General features: G+C 42.8%; 1 protein-coding gene and 1 long non-coding RNA gene across 2 annotated transcripts in view; one reads left to right on the forward strand and one right to left on the reverse strand.

Annotated features, from left to right (window-relative positions):
- Positions 1-19,243: 19,243 nt before the first annotated feature.
- On the reverse strand, positions 19,244-20,010 carry LOC118382930 (uncharacterized). The gene is made up of 3 exons (XR_004825441.1): positions 19,850-20,010; positions 19,558-19,687; positions 19,244-19,375 (listed from the first exon to the last, which is right to left on the reverse strand). It is a non-coding gene; the product is annotated as an uncharacterized LOC118382930 (long non-coding RNA).
- Positions 20,011-20,855: 845 nt separating this feature from the next.
- LOC118369198 (collagen alpha-5(IV) chain-like) overlaps positions 20,856-21,008 on the forward strand; it is a 124,224-nt gene continuing 124,071 nt past the window's right edge. Inside the window, 1 exon segment of the mRNA XM_052497668.1 lies at positions 20,856-21,008. This exon segment is cut by the window's right edge and continues 137 nt beyond it. The gene's annotated coding sequence lies outside the window, so the exon portion shown is untranslated.

A 21,008-nucleotide genomic window follows, 5' to 3' on the forward strand; every position in this document is an offset into this window, starting at 1 on the left:
GTACGAGCTGGGGAACGAAGGGATGAGGTGAGACAAAGAGAGGGAGGAATCTAAATTACAGGGTAAGAAGAAGGAAACACAGAGGGAGGGGTTCTACGTGGTTGATATTAACTGTATCATAGCTCTCTGTGTGTGTGTGTGTGTGTGTGTGTGTGTGTGTGTGTGTGTGTGTGTGTGTGTGTGTGTGTGTGTGTGTGTGTGTGTGTGTGTGTGTGTGTGTGTGTGTGTGTGTGTGTGTGTGTGTGTGTGTGTGTGTGTGTGTGTGTGTGTGTGTTTCCAGCCATCTGATCCTGTGTGTGTGTGTGTGTGTGTGTGTGTGTGTGTGTGTGTGTGTGTGTGTGTGTGTGTGTGTGTGTGTGTGTGTGTGTGTGTGTGTGTGTGTGTGTGTGTGTGTGTGTGTGTGTGTGTGTGTGTGTGTGTGTGTGTGTGTGTGTGTGTGTGTGTGTGTGTGTGTTTCCCAGCCATCTGATCCTGTGTGTGTGTGTGTGTGTGTGTGTGTGTGTGTGTGTGTGTGTGTGTGTGTGTGTGTGTGTGTGTGTGTGTGTGTGTGTGTGTGTGTGTGTGTGTGTGTGTGTGTGTGTGTGTGTGTGCATCCTAAATGGAGGGCTGTGTTGTGGATGGGTCCTCCTGGATTAGAGCTTTAGACAGGACTGGTTATAATGCTTCACTACTTGCTATAAACACATGCATGAACCTTTCTGAAGTCTGATTATAAGGCTTATAATACTCTCTCTATGTGTCTCTCTCACTGAGCCCTGTGTGTTGCCTCTCTGAACCCAACTATAATGTCCTCTATGTGTCTCTCTCACTGAGCCTTGTGTGTTGCCTCTCTGAACCCAACTATAATGTCCTCTATGTGTCTCTCTCACTGAGCCTTGTGTGTTGCCTCTCTGAACCCAACTATAATGTCCTCTATGTGTCTCTCTCACTGAGCCCTGTGTGTTGCCTCTCTGAACCCAACTATAATGTCCTCTATGTGTCTCTCTCACTGAGCCCTGTGTGTTTCCTCTCTGAACCCAACTATAATGTCCTCTATGTGTCTCTCTCACTGAGCCCTGTGTGTTGCCTCTCTGAACCCAACTATAATGTCCTCTATGTGTCTCTCTCACTGAGCCCTGTGTGTTTCCTCTCTGAACCCAACTATAATGTCCTCTATGTGTCTTTCTCACTGAGCCCTGTGTGTTGCCTCTCTGAACCCAACTATAATGTCCTCTATGTGTCTCTCTCACTGAGCCCTGTGTGTTGCCTCTCTGAACCCAACTATAATGTCCTCTATGTGTCTCTCTCACTGAGCCCTGTGTGTTTCCTCTCTGAACCCAACTATAATGTCCTCTATGTGTCTCTCTCACTGAGCCCTGTGTGTTGCCTCTCTGAACCCAACTATAATGTCCTCTATGTGTCTCTCTCACTGAGCCCTGTGTGTTGCCTCTCTGAACCCAACTATAATGTCCTCTATGTGTCTCTCTCACTGAGCCCTGTGTGTTGCCTCTCTGAACCCAACTATAATGTCCTCTATGTGTCTCTCTCACTGAGTCCTGTGTGTTACCTCTCTGAACCCAACTATAATGTCCTCTATGTGTCTCTCTCACTGAGCCCTGTGTGTTGCCTCTCTGAACCCAACTATAATGTCCTCTATGTGTCTCTCTCACTGAGTCCTGTGTGTTACCTCTCTGAACCCAACTATAATGTCCTCTATGTGTCTCTCTCACTGAGCCCTGTGTGTTGCCTCTCTGAACCCAACTATAATGTCCTCTATGTGTCTCTCTCACTGAGCCCTGTGTGTTACCTCTCTGAACCCAACTATAATGTCCTCTATGTGTCTCTCTCACTGAGCCCTGTGTGTTGCCTCTCTGAACCCAACTATAATGTCCTCTATGTGTCTCTCTCACTGAGCCTTGTATGTTGCCTCTCTGAACCCAACTATAATGTCCTCTATGTGTCTCTCTCACTGAGTCCTGTGTGTTGCCTCTCTGAACCCAACTATAATGTCCTCTATGTGTCTCTCTCACTGAGCCCTGTGTGTTGCCTCTCTGAACCCAACTATAATGTCCTCTATGTGTCTCTCTCACTGAGCCTTGTATGTTGCCTCTCTGAACCCAACTATAATGTCCTCTATGTGTCTTTCTCACTGAGCCCTGTGTGTTGCCTCTCTGAACCCAACTATAATGTCCTCTATGTGTCTCTCTCACTGAGCCCTGTGTGTTGCCTCTCTGAACCCAACTATAATGTCCTCTATGTGTCTCTCTCACTGAGCCCTGTGTGTTTCCTCTCTGAACCCAACTATAATGTCCTCTATGTGTCTCTCTCACTGAGCCCTGTGTGTTTCCTCTCTGAACCCAACTATAATGTCCTCTATGTGTCTCTCTCACTGAGCCCTGTGTGTTACCTCTCTGAACCCAACTATAATGTCCTCTATGTGTCTCTCTCACTGAGTCCTGTGTGTTACCTCTCTGAACCCAACTATAATGTCCTCTATGTGTCTCTCTCACTGAGCCCTGTGTGTTGCCTCTCTGAACCCAACTATAATGTCCTCTATGTGTCTCTCTCACTGAGCCCTGTGTGTTACCTCTCTGAACCCAACTATAATGTCCTCTATGTGTCTCTCTCACTGAGCCTTGTATGTTGCCTCTCTGAACCCAACTATAATGTCCTCTATGTGTCTCTCTCACTGAGTCCTGTGTGTTGCCTCTCTGAACCCAACTATAATGTCCTCTATGTGTCTCTCTCACTGAGCCCTGTGTGTTGCCTCTCTGAACCCAACTATAATGTCCTCTATGTGTCTCTCTCACTGAGCCTTGTATGTTGCCTCTCTGAACCCAACTATAATGTCCTCTATGTGTCTTTCTCACTGAGCCCTGTGTGTTGCCTCTCTGAACCCAACTATAATGTCCTCTATGTGTCTCTCTCACTGAGCCCTGTGTGTTGCCTCTCTGAACCCAACTATAATGTCCTCTATGTGTCTCTCTCACTGAGCCCTGTGTGTTTCCTCTCTGAACCCAACTATAATGTCCTCTATGTGTCTCTCTCACTGAGCCCTGTGTGTTGCCTCTCTGAACCCAACTATAATGTCCTCTATGTGTCTCTCTCACTGAGCCCTGTGTGTTGCCTCTCTGAACCCAACTATAATGTCCTCTATGTGTCTCTCTCACTGAGCCCTGTGTGTTGCCTCTCTGAACCCAACTATAATGTCCTCTATGTGTCTCTCTCACTGAGTCCTGTGTGTTACCTCTCTGAACCCAACTATAATGTCCTCTATGTGTCTCTCTCACTGAGCCCTGTGTGTTGCCTCTCTGAACCCAACTATAATGTCCTCTATGTGTCTCTCTCACTGAGTCCTGTGTGTTACCTCTCTGAACCCAACTATAATGTCCTCTATGTGTCTCTCTCACTGAGCCCTGTGTGTTGCCTCTCTGAACCCAACTATAATGTCCTCTATGTGTCTCTCTCACTGAGCCCTGTGTGTTACCTCTCTGAACCCAACTATAATGTCCTCTATGTGTCTCTCTCACTGAGCCTTGTATGTTGCCTCTCTGAACCCAACTATAATGTCCTCTATGTGTCTCTCTCACTGAGCCCTGTGTGTTGCCTCTCTGAACCCAACTATAATGTCCTCTATGTGTCTCTCTCACTGAGCCCTGTGTGTTGCCTCTCTGAACCCAACTATAATGTCCTCTATGTGTCTCTCTCACTGAGCCCTGTGTGTTGCCTCTCTGAACCCAACTATAATGTCCTCTATGTGTCTCTCTCACTGAGCCCTGTGTGTTGCCTCTCTGAACCCAACTATAATGTCCTCTATGTGTCTCTCTCACTGAGCCCTGTGTGTTGCCTCTCTGAACCCAACTATAATGTCCTCTATGTGTCTCTCTCACTGAGCCTTGTGTGTTGCCTCTCTGAACCCAACTATAATGTCCTCTATGTGTCTCTCTCACTGAGCCCTGTGTGTTGCCTCTCTGAACCCAACTATAATGTCCTCTATGTGTCTCTCTCACTGAGCCCTGTGTGTTGCCTCTCTGAACCCAACTATAATGTCCTCTATGTGTCTCTCTCACTGAGCCTTGTATGTTGCCTCTCTGCAGCCAACTTTAGGGTCACAGCATTGAACAACTATTTGAACCACTGATCTATAGGATAAAGACACATTGAAGGGGAATCTGACTCATAAGAGGGACCGTCTTTAGTCTACTTAAAGGTAAAGCAGTTTGCCTTGCACAGGCCAGTTGGTTTTCATAATCGTTATGAATCGTCTTCAGGTGAAGTGATTTAAATGTTGTTTAATGCCAAAGTAATGATGTTGCAGGGATTAGAAAGAGATCATAAAGTTGAGCTTCAAAAAAGGCATTTATGGGGAGTCTGTTGAGGCCACACAAACTACTGAAACCTTTATGGGGAGTCTGTTGAGGCCACACAAACTACTGAAACCTTTATGGGGAGTCTGTTGAGGCCACACAAACTACTGAAACCTTTATGGGGAGTCTGTTGAGGCCACACAAACTACTGAAACCTTTATGGGGAGTCTGTTGAGGCCACACAAACTACTGAAACCTTTATGGGGAGTCTGTTGAGGCCACACAAACTACTGAAACCTTTATGGGGAGTCTGTTGAGGCCACACAAACTACTGAAACCTTTATGGGGAGTCTGTTGAGGCCACACAAACTACTGAAACAAGAGGGCTGCTGCTATTGACAGAGAAAAGCCTGGGCACATCCAACTAGCTCAGAAAACACCCAAGACCAAAACAGCATGCCACCTCGCTCACTGACAAGGCTGAAGACCTTTTCAAACTTCCCCCAAGGGCACAGATAGAGGAGAAGAAGACCCTTCCTTCTCTCCTCCTTCCCTCTCTTCTCGTTTTAATAAAGAATACAAAGTGCAACAAACAAACCTTAAGAGGAAGGAATGTTAAGCCCCCTCCAATCACGCGCCAGCCCTCAGCTTTTGTGTTCTGCTGACCTTTGACATTGCATTTACCTCGACCAATAAGGAAACAAGCTGACAGTGTTCTACAGAGGGGTTTGATATGTGAAACGATGACAGTGTGGGACTTTCGCCACGCAACTACAACTGGGACATGTCATTTACTTACAGAGTGAATTCATAGAGGATATGGCAATAATGTAGCACTCATAAAGCCATATCGTACAAATGGTACTGGAACTGACCCTGTATATAGTATGGTATTGAACTGACCCTGTATATAGTGTGGTATTGAACTGACCCTGTATATAGTATGGTATTGAACTGACCCTGTATATAGTATGGTATTGAACTGACCCTGTATATAGTATGGTATTGAACTGAGCCTGTATATAGTATGGTATTGAACTGATCCTGTATATAGTATGGTATTGAACTGACCCTGTATATAGTATGGTATTGAACTGACCCTGTATATAGTATGGTATTGAACTGACCCTGTATATAGTATGGTATTGAACTGACCCTGTATATAGTATGGTATTGAACTGACCCTGTATATAGTATGGTATTGAACTGATCCTGTATATAGTATGGTATTGAACTGACCCTGTATATAGTATGGTATTAATTGACCCTGTATATATTATGGTATTGAACTGACCCTGTATATAGTATGGTATTGAACTGACCCTGTATATAGTATGGTATTGAACTGATCCTGTATATAGTATGGTATTAATTGACCCTGTATATATTATGGTATTGAACTGACCCTGTATATAGTATGGTATTGAACTGACCCTGTATATAGTATGGTATTGAACTGACCCTGTATATAGTGTGGTATTGAACTGACCCTGTATATAGTGTGGTATTGAACTGACCCTGTATATAGTATGGTATTGAACTGACCCTGTATATAGTATGGTATTGAACTGACCCTGTATATAATATGGTATTGAACTGACCCTGTATATAGTATGGTATTGAACTGACCCTGTATATAATATGGTATTGAACTGATCCTGTATATAGTATGGTATTAATTGACCCTGTATATATTATGGTATTGAACTGACCCTGTATATAGTATGGTATTGAACTGACCCTGTATATAGTATGGTATTGAACTGACCCTGTATATAGTATGGTATTGAACTGACCCTGTATATAGTATGGTATTGAACTGACCCTGTATATAGTATGGTATTGAACTGACCCTGTATATAGTATGGTATTGAACTGACCCTGTATATATATGGTATTGAACTGACCCTGTATATAGTATGGTATTGAACTGACCCTGTATATAGTATGGTATTGAACTGAGCCTGTATATAGTATGGTATTGAACTGACCCTGTATATAGTATGGTATTGATCTGACCCTGTATATAGTATGGTATTGAACTGACCCTGTATATAGTATGGTATTGAACTGACCCTGTATATAGTATGGTATTGAACTGACCCTGTATATAGTATGGTATTGAACTGACCCTGTATATAGTATGGTATTGAACTGACCCTGTATATAGTATGGTATTGAACTGACCCTGTATATAGTATGGTATTGAACTGACCCTGTATATAGTATGGTATTGAACTGACCCTGTATATAGTATGGTATTGAACTGACCCTGTATATAGTGTGGTATTGAACTGACCCTGTATATAGTATGGTATTGAACTGACCCTGTATATAGTATGGTATTGAACTGACCCTGTATATAGTATGGTATTGAACTGACCCTGTATATAGTATGGTATTGAACTGACCCTGTATATAGTATGGTATTGAACTGACCCTGTATATAGTATGGTATTGAACTGACCCTGTATATAATGTGGTATTGAACTGACCCTGTATATAGTATGGTATTGAACTGACCCTGTATATAGTATGGTATTGATCTGACCCTGTATATAGTATGGTATTAATTGACCCTGTATATAGTATGGTATTGAACTGACCCTGTATATAGTATGGTATTGAACTGACCCTGTATATATATGGTATTGAACTGACCCTGTATATAGTATGGTATTGAACTGACCCTGTATATAGTATGGTATTAACTGACCCTGTATATAGTATGGTATTGTAACTGACCCTGTATATAGTATGGTATTGAACTGACCCTGTATATAGTATGGAATTGTAACTGACCCTGTATATAGTATGGTATTGAACTGACCCTGTATATAGTGTGGTATTGAACTGACCCTGTATATAGTATGGTATTGAACTGACCCTGTATATAGTATGGTATTGAACTGACCCTGTATATAGTATGGTATTGAACTGACCCTGTATATAGAATGGTATTGAACTGACCCTGTATATAGTATGGTATTGAACTGACCCTGTATATAGTATGGTATTGAACTGAGCCTGTATATAGTATGGTATTGAACTGATCCTGTATATAGTATGGTATTGAACTGACCCTGTATATAGTATGGTATTGAACTGACCCTGTATATAGTATGGTATTGAACTGACCCTGTATATAGTATGGTATTGAACTGACCCTGTATATAGTATGGTATTGAACTGACCCTGTATATAGTATGGTATTGAACTGATCCTGTATATAGTATGGTATTGAACTGACCCTGTATATAGTATGGTATTAATTGACCCTGTATATATTATGGTATTGAACTGACCCTGTATATAGTATGGTATTGAACTGACCCTGTATATAGTATGGTATTGAACTGATCCTGTATATAGTATGGTATTAATTGACCCTGTATATATTATGGTATTGAACTGACCCTGTATATAGTATGGTATTGAACTGACCCTGTATATAGTATGGTATTGAACTGACCCTGTATATAGTGTGGTATTGAACTGACCCTGTATATAGTGTGGTATTGAACTGACCCTGTATATAGTATGGTATTGAACTGACCCTGTATATAGTATGGTATTGAACTGACCCTGTATATAATATGGTATTGAACTGACCCTGTATATAGTATGGTATTGAACTGATCCTGTATATAGTATGGTATTGAACTGACCCTGTATATAGTATGGTATTGAACTGACCCTGTATATAGTATGGTATTGAACTGACCCTGTATATAGTATGGTATTGAACTGACCCTGTATATAGTATGGTGTTGAACTGACCCTGTATATAGTATGGTATTGAACTGACCCTGTATATAGTATGGTATTGAACTGACCCTGTATATAGTATGGTATTGAACTGACACTGTATATATATGGTATTGAACTGACCCTGTATATAGTATGGTATTGAACTGACCCTGTATATAGTATGGTATTGAACTGAGCCTGTATATAGTATGGTATTGAACTGACCCTGTATATAGTATGGTATTGATCTGACCCTGTATATAGTATGGTATTGAACTGACCCTGTATATAGTATGGTATTGAACTGACCCTGTATATAGTATGGTATTGAACTGACCCTGTATATAGTATGGTATTGAACTGACCCTGTATATAGTATGGTATTGAACTGACCCTGTATATAGTATGGTATTGAACTGACCCTGTATATAGTATGGTATTGAACTGACCCTGTATATAGTATGGTATTGAACTGACCCTGTATATAGTATGGTATTGAACTGACCCTGTATATAGTGTGGTATTGAACTGACCCTGTATATAGTATGGTATTGAACTGACCCTGTATATAGTATGGTATTGAACTGACCCTGTATATAGTATGGTATTGAACTGACCCTGTATATAGTATGGTATTGAACTGACCCTGTATATAGTATGGTATTGAACTGACCCTGTATATAGTATGGTATTGAACTGACCCTGTATATAGTGTGGTATTGAACTGACCCTGTATATAGTATGGTATTGAACTGACCCTGTATATAGTATGGTATTGATCTGACCCTGTATATAGTATGGTATTAATTGACCCTGTATATAGTATGGTATTGAACTGACCCTGTATATAGTATGGTATTGAACTGACCCTGTATATATATGGTATTGAACTGACCCTGTATATAGTATGGTATTGAACTGACCCTGTATATAGTATGGTATTAACTGACCCTGTATATAGTATGGTATTGTAACTGACCCTGTATATAGTATGGTATTGAACTGACCCTGTATATAGTATGGTATTGTAACTGACCCTGTATATAGTATGGTATTGAACTGACCCTGTATATAGTGTGGTATTGAACTGACCCTGTATATAGTATGGTATTGAACTGACCCTGTATATAGTATGGTATTGAACTGACCCTGTATATAGTATGGTATTGAACTGACCCTGTATATAGAATGGTATTGAACTGACCCTGTATATAGTATGGTATTGAACTGACCCTGTATATAATATGGTATTGAGCTGACCCTGTATATAGTATTTTTACTTAGTGTGTTCTTCATATTTCTAATTTCTCATGTGTTTTTTATTCTTCTAGTATTACTGCATTGTTGGGTTTCCAGTTTGTAAGAAAGGCATTTCACTGTACTTGCCCATGTGACATTGAAAGCGTGTGACTTGATACTTGATGAAATAGAGTGTGGCACCTCCCTGTGTACATGCTGAAAGATACACACGTTCAGGTGAAAGACGAAAGAAAACATAGAATATGAAATATTGAAAGATGTCCACTGTTCTGCTCCTATCAGTGATTGAGATATGAAGAAGAAGAAAAAACATACAGAACTTAATAATCAATCAGATGACAGGACATCTATCAGAGTAGTTTCTCCTTGACATTCACACGGTAGTAGCACCAACTCAGAAAAAGCCTGAGCACCAAACCCCACCAAAAAACACCTCTACAATGTTATGTCACTCACATACAAAGTGGAGTCGCAATTCAATGGCTCAGACACTAGACGTATTGTACGTGGCAGAGTCTACAGACAATCACGGACTACAAAGGGAAAAACAGCCACGTCGGACACTGACGTCTTGCTCCCGGACAAGCTAAACACCTTCTTCGCCTGCTTTGAGGACAACACAGTGCCACTGATGCGGCCCGCTCCCAAGGACTGTGGGCTCTTGTTCCCCGTGGCTGACGTGAGTAAGACATTTTAGCGTTTTAACCCTCGCAAGGCTGCTGGCCCAGATGGCATCCCTAGCCACGTCCTCAGAACATGCACAGACCAGCTGGCTGGAGTGTTTTACGGATATATTCAATATCTCCCTATCTCAGTCTGCTGCCCCCACATGCTTCAAGATGTCCACCATTATTCCTGTACCCAAGAAAGCAAAGGTACCTGAACTAAATAACTACCGCCCCGTAGCACTGACTTCAGTCATCATGAAGTGCTTTGAGAGACTAGTTAAGGATCATATCACCTCCATCACCAGATGGAAATGTAAACAGATCAATACAAGTAAAAACCCATAATAAACCCTTAATAGGACCTTTGTAGATGCATCACAAGTCATTAATAAGACAATGTCATGCTAAAGAGGACCAAAAGGGTTATGTCTGGCAAATCGGCAGAAGGACATAAAAAATAACCTCCAAGCATGTTAGCTGACCTATTAAATAGTGTGAAAAAGTCCATCATGACTTCCACAGATAGAAAAGCCAGATGGTTGGCATGTACTATCAGTGTTCATGTGAGGTGTGTCTTCGATAGCTCACCCTCCTCAACCTCTCCGCTCCTCTCCTCCTTTCTCAGGGCCTTCTGTCGTGTAGGCCTCACCCTCCTCAACCTCTCCGCTCCTCTCCTCCTTTCTCAGGGCCTTCTGTCGTGTAGGCCTCACCCTCCTCAACCTCTCCGCTCCTCTCCTCCTTTCTCAGGGCCTTCTGTCGTGTAGGCCTCACCCTCCTCAACCTCTCCGCTCCTCTCCTCCTTTCTTCACGGCCTTCTGTCGTGTAGGCCTCACCCGCCTCAACCTCTCCGCTCCTCTCCTCCTTTCTCAGGGCCTTCTGTCATGTAGGCCTCACCCTCCTCAACCTCTCCGCTCCTCTCCTCCTTTCTTCACGGCCTTCTGTCGTGTAGGCCTCACCCTCCTCAACCTCTCCGCTCCTCTCCTCCTTTCTCAGGGCCTTCTGTCGTGTAGGCCTCACCCTCCTCAACCTCTCCGGTCCTCTCCTCCTTTCTTCACGGCCTTCTGTCGTGTAGGCATCACCCTCCTCATCCTCTCCGCTCCTCTCCTCCTTTCTCAGGGCCTTCTGTCGTGTAGGCCTCACCCTCCTCATCCTCTCCGCTCCTCTCCTCCTTTCTCAGGGCCTTCTGTCATGTAGGCCTCACCCTCCTCAACCTCTCCGCTCCTCTCCTCCTTTCTCAGGGCCTTCTGTCATGTAGGCCTCACCCTCCTCAACCTCTCCGGTCCTCTCCTCCTTTCTTCACGGCCTTCTGTCGTGTAAGCATCACCCTCCTCATCCTCTCCGCTCCTCTCCTCCTTTCTCAGGGCCTTCTGTCGTGTAGGCCTCACCCTCCTCAACCTCTCCGCTCCTCTCCTCCTTTCTTCACGGCCTTCTGTCGTGTAGGCCTCACCCTCCTCAACCTCTCCGCTCCTCTCCTCCTTTCTCAGGGCCTTCTGTCGTGTAGGCCTCACCCTCCTCAACCTCTCCGCTCCTCTCCTCCTTTCTCAGGGCCTTCTGTCGTGTAGGCCTCACCCTCCTCAACCTCTCCGCTCCTCTCCTCCTTTCTTCACGGCCTTCTGTCGTGTAGGCCTCACCCTCCTCAACCTCTCCGCTCCTCTCCTCCTTTCTCAGGGCCTTCTGTCGTGTAGGCCTCACCCTCCTCAACCTCTCCGCTCCTCTCCTCCTTTCTTCACGGCCTTCTGTCGTGTAGGCCTCACCCTCCTCAACCTCTCCGCTCCTCTCCTCCTTTCTCAGGGCCTTCTGTCGTGTAGGCCTCACCCTCCTCATCCTCTCCGCTCCTCTCCTCCTTTCTTCACGGCCTTCTGTCGTGTAGGCCTCACCCTCCTCAACCTCTCCGCTCCTCTCCTCCTTTCTCAGGGCCTTCTGTCGTGTAGGCCTCACCCTCCTCAACCTCTCCGCTCCTCTCCTCCTTTCTTCACGGCCTTCTGTCGTGTAGGCCTCACCCTCCTCAACCTCTCCGCTCCTCTCCTCCTTTCTTCACGGCCTTCTGTCGTGTAGGCCTCACCCTCCACAACCTCTCCGCTCCTCTCCTCCTTTCTTCACGGCCTTCTGTCGTGTAGGCATCACCCTCCTCATCCTCTCCGCTCCTCTCCTCCTTTCTTCACGGCCTTCTGTCGTGTAGGCCTCACCCTCCACAACCTCTCCGCTCCTCTCCTCCTTTCTCAGGGCCTTCTGTCGTGTAGGCCTCACCCTCCTCAACCTCTCCACTCCTCTCCTCCTTTCTTCACGGCCTTCTGTCGTGTAGGCATCACCCTCCTCATCCTCGGCCGTGTGAAGAGGGTCTTTGCCAACAGCTGTCTCAGACATTGCTCCAGTCCTTCCTCTTGTGTGTTCTGAGATTAACCTGATGTTCTGTTTTTAGACTGGAGTTTATTGTACCCATCTATAAAACTAATCATTTAGTTTAAAAACAAACATGAATAACACCACATAATTCAGGGGTGAATCATAACTTCTATTCAAATACATTTTTTGCTTAGGGTCCCATTGATATCAATGCATGACTTAGGGAAACACTGAACGTTAGGATTCACCCCTTAGGATAAGTAAATAGGGGGGTCCCAATGCATGATTTATGTACATATCAGAGTCTGATTCAGCCCATTGGCATCTCATGAGTTTGAAGGGACTGTGTGTGTGGAGACGGTGTGTGTGGACTTATCTCCTAAGCCTCTCCTTCACCCTCTCCCAGTCGGAGTCTGTAATACCAACATGTTTCAAGCAGACCACCATAGTCCCTGTGCCCAAGAACACTCAGGTAAGCTGCCTAAATGACTACCGACCCACAGCACTCACGTCTGTAGCAATGAAATGCTTTGAAAGGCTGGTCATCGCTCACATCAACACCATTATGCCAGAAACCCTAGACCCACTCCAATTTGCGTATCGCCACAACAGATCCACAGATGATGCAATCTCTATTGCACTCCACACTGCTCTTTCACACCTGGACAAAAGGAACACCTATGTGAGAATGCTGTTCATTGACTACAGCTCAGCGTTCAACACCATAGTGCCCTCAAAGCTCATCACTAAGCTAAGGATCCTGGGACTAAACACCTCGCTCTGCAACTGGAACCTGGACTTCCTGACAGAACGCCCCCAGGTGGTAAGGGTAGGTAACAACACATCCGCCACGCTGATACTCAACACGGGGGCCCCTCAGGGGTGCGTGCTCAGTCCCCTTCTGTACTCCCTGTTCCCTCATGACTACACGGCCGTGCATGACTCCAACACCATCATTAAGTTTGCAGAAGACACAACAGTGGTAGGCCTGATGACCGACAATGATGATACAGCCGATAGGGAGGTCAGAGACCTGACCATGTTGTGCAAGGACAACAACCTCACCCTGTGGACTACAGGTAAAGGAGCACCGAGCGCGCCCCCATTCTCATCGACGGGGAAGTAGTGGAGCAGGTTGAGAGCTTCAAGTTCCTTGGTGTCCACATCACCGACAAACTAACATGGTCCAAGCACACCAAGACAGTCGTGAAGAGGGCACGACAAAACCTATTCTCCCCCAGGGGATTGAAAAGATTTGGCATGGGTCCTCAAATCCTCAAAAGGTTTTACAGCTGCACCTGGTATGCATCACTGCCTGGTATGGCAACTGCTTGGCCTCCGACTGCAAGGCACTACAGAGGGTAGTGCATACGGCCCATTACATCACCGGAGCCAAGCTTCGTGCCATCCAGGACCTCTATACCAGGCAGTGTCAGAGGAAGGTCCTAAAAATTGTCAAAGACTCCAGCCACCCTAGTCATAGACTGTTCTCTCTGCTACCGCACGGCAAGCGGTACCGGAGCACCAAATATAGGTCCAAGAGGCTTCTAAACAGCTTCTAGCCCCAAGCCATAAAACTCCTGAACATCGAATCAAATGGCTACTCAGACTACTTGTCCCCCCTTCTACGCTGCTGATACTATCTGTTATTATCTATGCATAGTCGCTTTAATAACTCTACCTACATGTACATATTACCTCAATTACCTGGACACCGGTGCCCCCCCGCACATTGACTCTGTACCGGTGCCCCCTGTATGTAGCCCCGCTATTGTTATTTACTGCTGCTCTTTAATGATTTTTTATTGTTATCTAGTACTTTTTTTTAGGTATTTGCTTAAAACTGCATTGTTGGCTAAGTGCTTGTAAGTAAGCATTTCACTGTTGTATTCGGCGCATGTGACAAATACAATTTGATTTGATTTGATTTGATTTTGTTTTAAAGCAATGAAAACAATCAAGCATCCCAGAAAAGTGCTAAAAACAGCCCACATATGTAGCCTTAGAAACAAGTTTCATGAAGTCAATAATTTGCTAGTAACAGATGACATTTATATTCTGACGATCTCTGAAACTCACTTATATAATACCTTTGATGATACAGTGGTAGCAATACATGATTATAACAACTACAGAAAATACAGAAATATCAACGGAGGAGGTGTTATCAGTTAACCTAGCAGGGCAGTTACAAACAGCACAGGAATTAAATGATCTACAGTTGAAGTCAGAAGTTTACATACACCTTAGCGGACTACATTTAAACTCTGTTTTTCACAATTCCTGACATTTAATCCTGGTAAAAATTCCTGTTTTAGGTCAGTTAGGATCACCTCTTTATTTTAAGAATGTGAAATGTCAGAATAATAGTAGAAAGAATGATTTCTTTCATCACATTCCCAGTGGGTCAGAAGTTTACATATAATCAATTAGTATTTGGTAGCATTGCCTTTGAATTGATTAACTTAGGTCAAACATTTTGAGTAGCCTTCCACAAGCTTCCCATAATAAGTTGGATGAATTTTGGCCCATTCTTCCTGACAGAGCTGGTGTAACTGAGTCAGGTTCGTAGGCGTCCTTGCTCGCACACACTTCAGTTATGCCCACAAATGTTCTATAGGATTGAGGTCAGGGCTTTGTGATGGCCACTCCAATAATTTGACTTTCTTGTCCTTAAGCCATTTTGCAAGAACTTTGGAAGTATGTTTTAGGTCATTGTACATTTGAAAGACCCATTTGCGATCAAGCTTTAACTTCCTGTCTTGAGATGTTGCTTCAAAATATCTACATAATTTTCCTACCTCGTGATGCCACCCATTTTGTGAAGTGCAACAGACCCTCCTGCAGCAAAGCACCCCCACAACATGTTGTTGCCACCCCCGTGCTTCACGGTTGAGATGGTGTTCTTCGGCTTGCAAGCATCCCCCTTTTTCATTCAAACATAACGATGTTCATTATGGCCAAATAGTTCTATTTTTGTTTCATCAGACCAGAGGACATTTCTCCAAAAAGTGCAATATTTGTCCCCGTGTGCAGTTGCAAACCGTAGTCTGGGTTTTTTTATGGCAGTTTTGGAGCAGTGGCTTCTTCCTTGCTGAACGGCCTTTCAGGTTATTTCGATATAGGACTCGTTTTACTGTGGATATAGATACTTTTGTACCTGTTTCCTCCAGCATCTTCACAAGGTCCGTTGATGTTGTTCTGGTATTGATTTTCACTTTTTGCACCAAAGTACATTAATCACTAGAAAATTCCTGAGGTCTTGGCTTATTTATTTTGATTTTCGCATGATATCAAGCAAAGAGGCACTGAGTTTGAAGGTAGGCCTTGAAAAATATCCACAGGTACACCTGTGATACAGTGAATGATAAGTGAAATAATCTGTCTGTAAACAATTGTTGGAAAAATTACTTGTGTCATGCGCAAAGCAGATGTCCTAACCGACTTGCCAAAACTATAGTTTGTTAACAAGAAATGTGTGGAGTGGTTGAAAAACGAGTCAATGACTCCAACCTAGGTGTATGTAAACTTCCGACTTCAACTGTATATGTATTTATTAATTTTATTTTTATTTCACCTTTCTTTAACCAGGTAGGCTAGTTGAGAACAAGTTCTCATTTGCAACTGCGACCTGGCCAAGATAAAGCAAAGCATTGTGACACAAACAACAACACAGAGTTACACATGGAATAAACAAGCGTACAGTCAATAACACAATAGAAAAAAAATAAAGTATATATACAGTGTGTGCAAATGGCGTGAGGAGGTAGGAAATAAATAGGCCATAGTAGCGAAGTAGTTACAAATGAGCAGATTAACACTGGAGTGATAGATGAGCAGATGATGATGTGCAAGTAGAGATACTGGTGTGCAAAAGAGCAGAAAAGTAAATAAAAACAATATGGGGATGAGGTAGGTAGATTGGGTGGGCTATTTACAGATGGGCTATGTATAGCTGCGGCGATCGGTTAACTGCTCAGATAGCTGATGTTTAAAGTTAGGGAGGGAAATATGGATTGTATTATGTATTGATCATTTACTAAAGCTGCAGAAACTTGCTTTAAAGCAGTATCCACATCCATCGGATGTTGTGATCCCAATATAATAGCCATATCTAGGAAAAGTAATGTTGTGTCATTCAATTTTGTAGTGATTCTTAAGTTGATGATGTAAATAATATTTGCTGGTCTGGGTCAATGTATTTAACTAGGCAAGTCAGTTAAGAACAAATTCTTATTTTCAATGATGGCCTAGGAACAGTGTGTACCTTGTCAGTTCAGGGGTTTGAACTTGCAACCTTCCGGTTACTAGTCCAACACTCTAACCACTTGGCTACCCTGCCACCCCGTAATGAGGAGAAACCAGATGCTGCACTTGAAAAATTTATGAAATTGTTTATTCAAGTTACAAATAAGCATGCACCAATATGTAAATTACTGAAAAAATATGATTAAATCCTCTTGGATTGATGAGGAATTGAAAAATGGAGAAGGATGAGGCAAGGAGTATGGTAAATAAGTCTGGGAGCACAACCGATTGGCAAACGTACTGCAAAGTGAGAAATCATGCGACTAAACTGAATTAAAAAGAAACCGTACTATGAAACAAAGATACATGATATAAAGAACGACAGTAAACAGCTTAACTGAAATGCTTCGCAAAAAAGGTCAACTCAGCTCCATCATTCATTGAATCAGATGGCTCATTCATCACAAAACCCACGGATATTGCCAACTTCATTAAGGATTTTTCATTGGGAAGATTAGCGTATTTAGGTACGACATGCCTGCAACAAATGCTGACACTACACATTCAAGTATATCCGACACACACACTCGGACACCCACGCATACCCCACAAGACATTCCACCAGAGGTCCCTTCACAGTCCCCAAGAACAGACTGTGGGAGGCACACAGTATTTCATAGAGACATGACTACACAGAACTCTATTCCACATTAAGTAACTCATGCAAGCAGTAGAATCAGATTTTCACCTTGGGGACTGTGGTGAGACAAACACAGGCACATGCATACACACACCTGTAGATGGATTTTGTGTTGTAGATATGTGGTAGTAGAGTAGTGGCCTGAGGGCACACACTTAGTGTGTTGTGAAATCTGTTGTGAATGTTTTGTAATGTTTTTCAAATTGCATAACTACCTTAACTTTGCTGGACCCCAGGAAGAATAGCAGGCTTGGTCGCAGCTAATGGGGATCCATATTAAATACCAACACAAACCCATTTAGACTCTCCAGATATGATCTGTACACAGTCTACAATGAACTTTTTTAATTTTTTAATTTTACCTTTATTTTACTAGGCAAGTCAGTTAAGAACAAATTCTTATTTTCAATGACGGCCTAGGAACAGTGGGTTAACTGCCTGTTCAGGGACAGAATGACAGATTTGTACCTTGTCAGCTCGGGGATTCGAACTTGCAACCTTTCGGTTACTAGTCCAACGCACTAACCACTAGGTTACCCTGATGTCATTTTAAGGCGCAGGATATAAGGTTAACCCTATTCGCACATGACCTGACCTCTGAGTTGTAACATCGGCATAAGTCAATACTTGCTTCGTTTCTATAGTGATTGCATGATGACTCATAAATACGCAGAGACTACAAGCCAACTTGCAAGTGGATACAAGCGGCAATAACATGAGTACTGTGTTATATTAGGGCAATATAAAGAAAGTATCTCAAGGAAGATGTTTTTTCTTTAGAATAGACATGTTTCGGTTAGACTCTTGCATGATGAGTTAACTTGGGGCCAGTACACTTGGTTCCCAGAGCAACCATCACCTAGGCTTTAGCGCATGAGGTCAATTATCTCTCCGCTACAATGGTTCCTTGGAATGCTCAGATATCTCATAGGTCCAGACGAGGGCATCAAGACCTCCTTTTGCAATCAACCCGTTCTTAGAAAATACTAGAAGTAAATGTGCGGATGTATGAACGGAAAATCAGATAGAAATGTATTTATTTAAAATAAAGTGTAAACTATGACTATAATTGTGGCTATAACTGTGACTATAGTCTTTATATCTTAGTCATCATTAAATCCTCATAGCATTACTAGGCTATGCATGTATTAGAAATGTATGACAATTACACGTAGGCAGGCCTATAAATGAGACCGTGAATGAGGCGCTCTAGATGTGGCTAAAGTTATGTGTTGAATTATTCAAAGCGGAGCGAGGTTTGACTCGCTCGCAAATCTCAGTGGGCCTACAGACACTATTCAGTATTCTATCCTACAGACAGTATTCAATAAATACAAGTAAAACCAAACGAAATAAATGATAGTTGCAACTATGGGGATAAATCATGTGCGTTTTAACTTTCTAAATCATTATGAAAATGTGAATTATAATAGTAAAATGGCCATCTGTCACTGACTGGATGATGTTGAAATAAAGAACATCTTCACATGCGTAAAACTCTAATTATGGATGAAAGATCAGTAATCAATTTGACTGGTGGGCTCTTGTAATCAGCGTCCACAATCTAAAGACAGCGCTCGAGACAAATATTTAAATTCCCCCAAAAGAAGAAGGGTGATTCTGCCTATAACACGCACGCTGTGCCCTGTCCAAGAGAAAACTACAGTGAGCGTGAATATGGTGTCATGTTTCTTTTGAATTAGCCACCAATAAGTGGCCCACTCAAATAACAGGCTTACAATATCTAAATATCTATAATACATCTGTACAAGATGCAATTGCATCATATAAGCATTTGGAATATACAAAGCCGAGAGATAATAATTGTTGTAGAACACACCAGCGAGCTCCGCTCTGCGCAATAGAGCGGAACACCTCTGGTAACCTACACTGACACAGCACTGGTCATGCACGATATTGTTTGAAACAATGTTGCCCTAAATTATAAATCCGAGGCTCGCAATACAGAGATAATAACACAACTTCAAGGCTGTAGCCTCATCAGTTGATTGAAGGTTACATGCGCACACTCGAGTCGAGAGCCCTTAACTATGAGTAGTAAGGTAGCACTTACCCCGTGTGTCGCTTCAACTGCCCAGCTGACAGCAAGTACACAAATCCTAAAAAAAGAAATAAACAATTATATATCAGACTGGCTTTAAAAATAAACAAAAGTTATACTAACTTTATAATGAAGTATTCCCGGGATAACATATTTGGCTACAGAACAGTTGTAAACTGACAAGCAACGTCAAACTATACCGCTACGACAACAGATAATTTTGAGCTCAAATAAACGCACCAGAATTTCATGTTGAATCCCGACTGGAAGAAAAAACGGGTCGTTTTCCTGGTAGCGGTCTCCCAGTCCGGTCTTCACTCCAAACAGCTACAAGTGCCTGGACGAGCTCATTGATGAATCCAAAAAGCGTCTGTGCCACCGAAAGACGAGAAGAAAGACCAAAGAGAGAGTGAGAGAGATTTCGAATGAGGGAGAATCACGCACCAAAAGGCTATTTTCGTTAGGACTAGTTGAAATCGTTAGGTTATTTCGTCGTTTTACGCTATAAAGAATAGGGAAAGTTAAAACTCACCAAGTTCACTTGTGAAAACGTTCGTCCCTAACGGAGTTGTTTCACGCACGGCAACTACTTCGCAGTGCACGAAAGCAGAGGGGCGGGCCTTTAGCATTGTCACGCATAGCCTACCCTTACCCACTTGTTACCCACTTTAGTTAGAAATCCCTGTGGTACTATCACTACTCGAATAAATGATAAAAAGTCAACAAGATGTTATGTTCATGTTTCATTCCTATTAAATGGGAGATTAAATACGCATGTCTTGTGACAGACTATGCAATTAAGACAGCGAACGATGAAAACATTGATACCTTGACGAGGTTGCTTTTATAAACATGTTAACGCTACATTACTGAACTGTAAAAGAGAAGAAAGTATTCATTGATAAATGATCAGAAGGGAGTGTGATCTTTGTGGAATGTTCTACTTTGCATAATGCCGCGTTCAACTGCTAGTCAGAATTAGGGACTCTGGAATGTAGGACCTGCTAATTGGTTGAACCTCACGTGGACTAGAACCAGTTAGCAAGTTGTACAAGTCTGAGTTTCCTAGTTCCGACTAACATATGAATGCGGCATAAAACCGCTAAATTCCATATGACTTTTCCAAAAAAAGCACAACATTTTCCCCCTAAATCAATATCGTAGGCATAATGGAATGCAACATGTTGGGACGACATTTGGAAATGTCAAACAAATGTATTATGTCAACACTTTAGGCTATTTGTAACCTGAGGCAACGAACAAAATTGCCCTACACAAGTGTGTCCCATCTGGCTCAGAAAATTGCACCAATTTGTGTCTTCAAAACCACATTTGCCACTGAAAAAAAGAAGAACTAAACCAAATTATAACAATTTATTAGTTATATATCTTAGCATAGGCCTACACGTAAATATGTATTGGGATTTTATTTGTTTATAAATGCTGAGTTATTATGCACAAGACCTGTTGAAGCAAGTGTCAACAGCTGCGCATTGATCCGAAGTAGATCCGGCTGTACACGTTCACAAGCCTACAGAGGAGAAGTGATTCAGTGGTCGCAGCGAAGGGAACAGTCCCAGTACACTACGGCTTGGAGTTGACACAACAATCTACTGACTTCTAAAAACGATTGTGTTCTAATAAATAAAAAAAAGTTAGCAAAAGAATATGACAATTATCTGACGTGCTAT

This window comes from Oncorhynchus keta, chromosome 35, assembly GCF_023373465.1.
Source record: "Oncorhynchus keta strain PuntledgeMale-10-30-2019 chromosome 35, Oket_V2, whole genome shotgun sequence".
NCBI classification, from domain to species: Eukaryota; Metazoa; Chordata; class Actinopteri; order Salmoniformes; family Salmonidae; genus Oncorhynchus; species Oncorhynchus keta.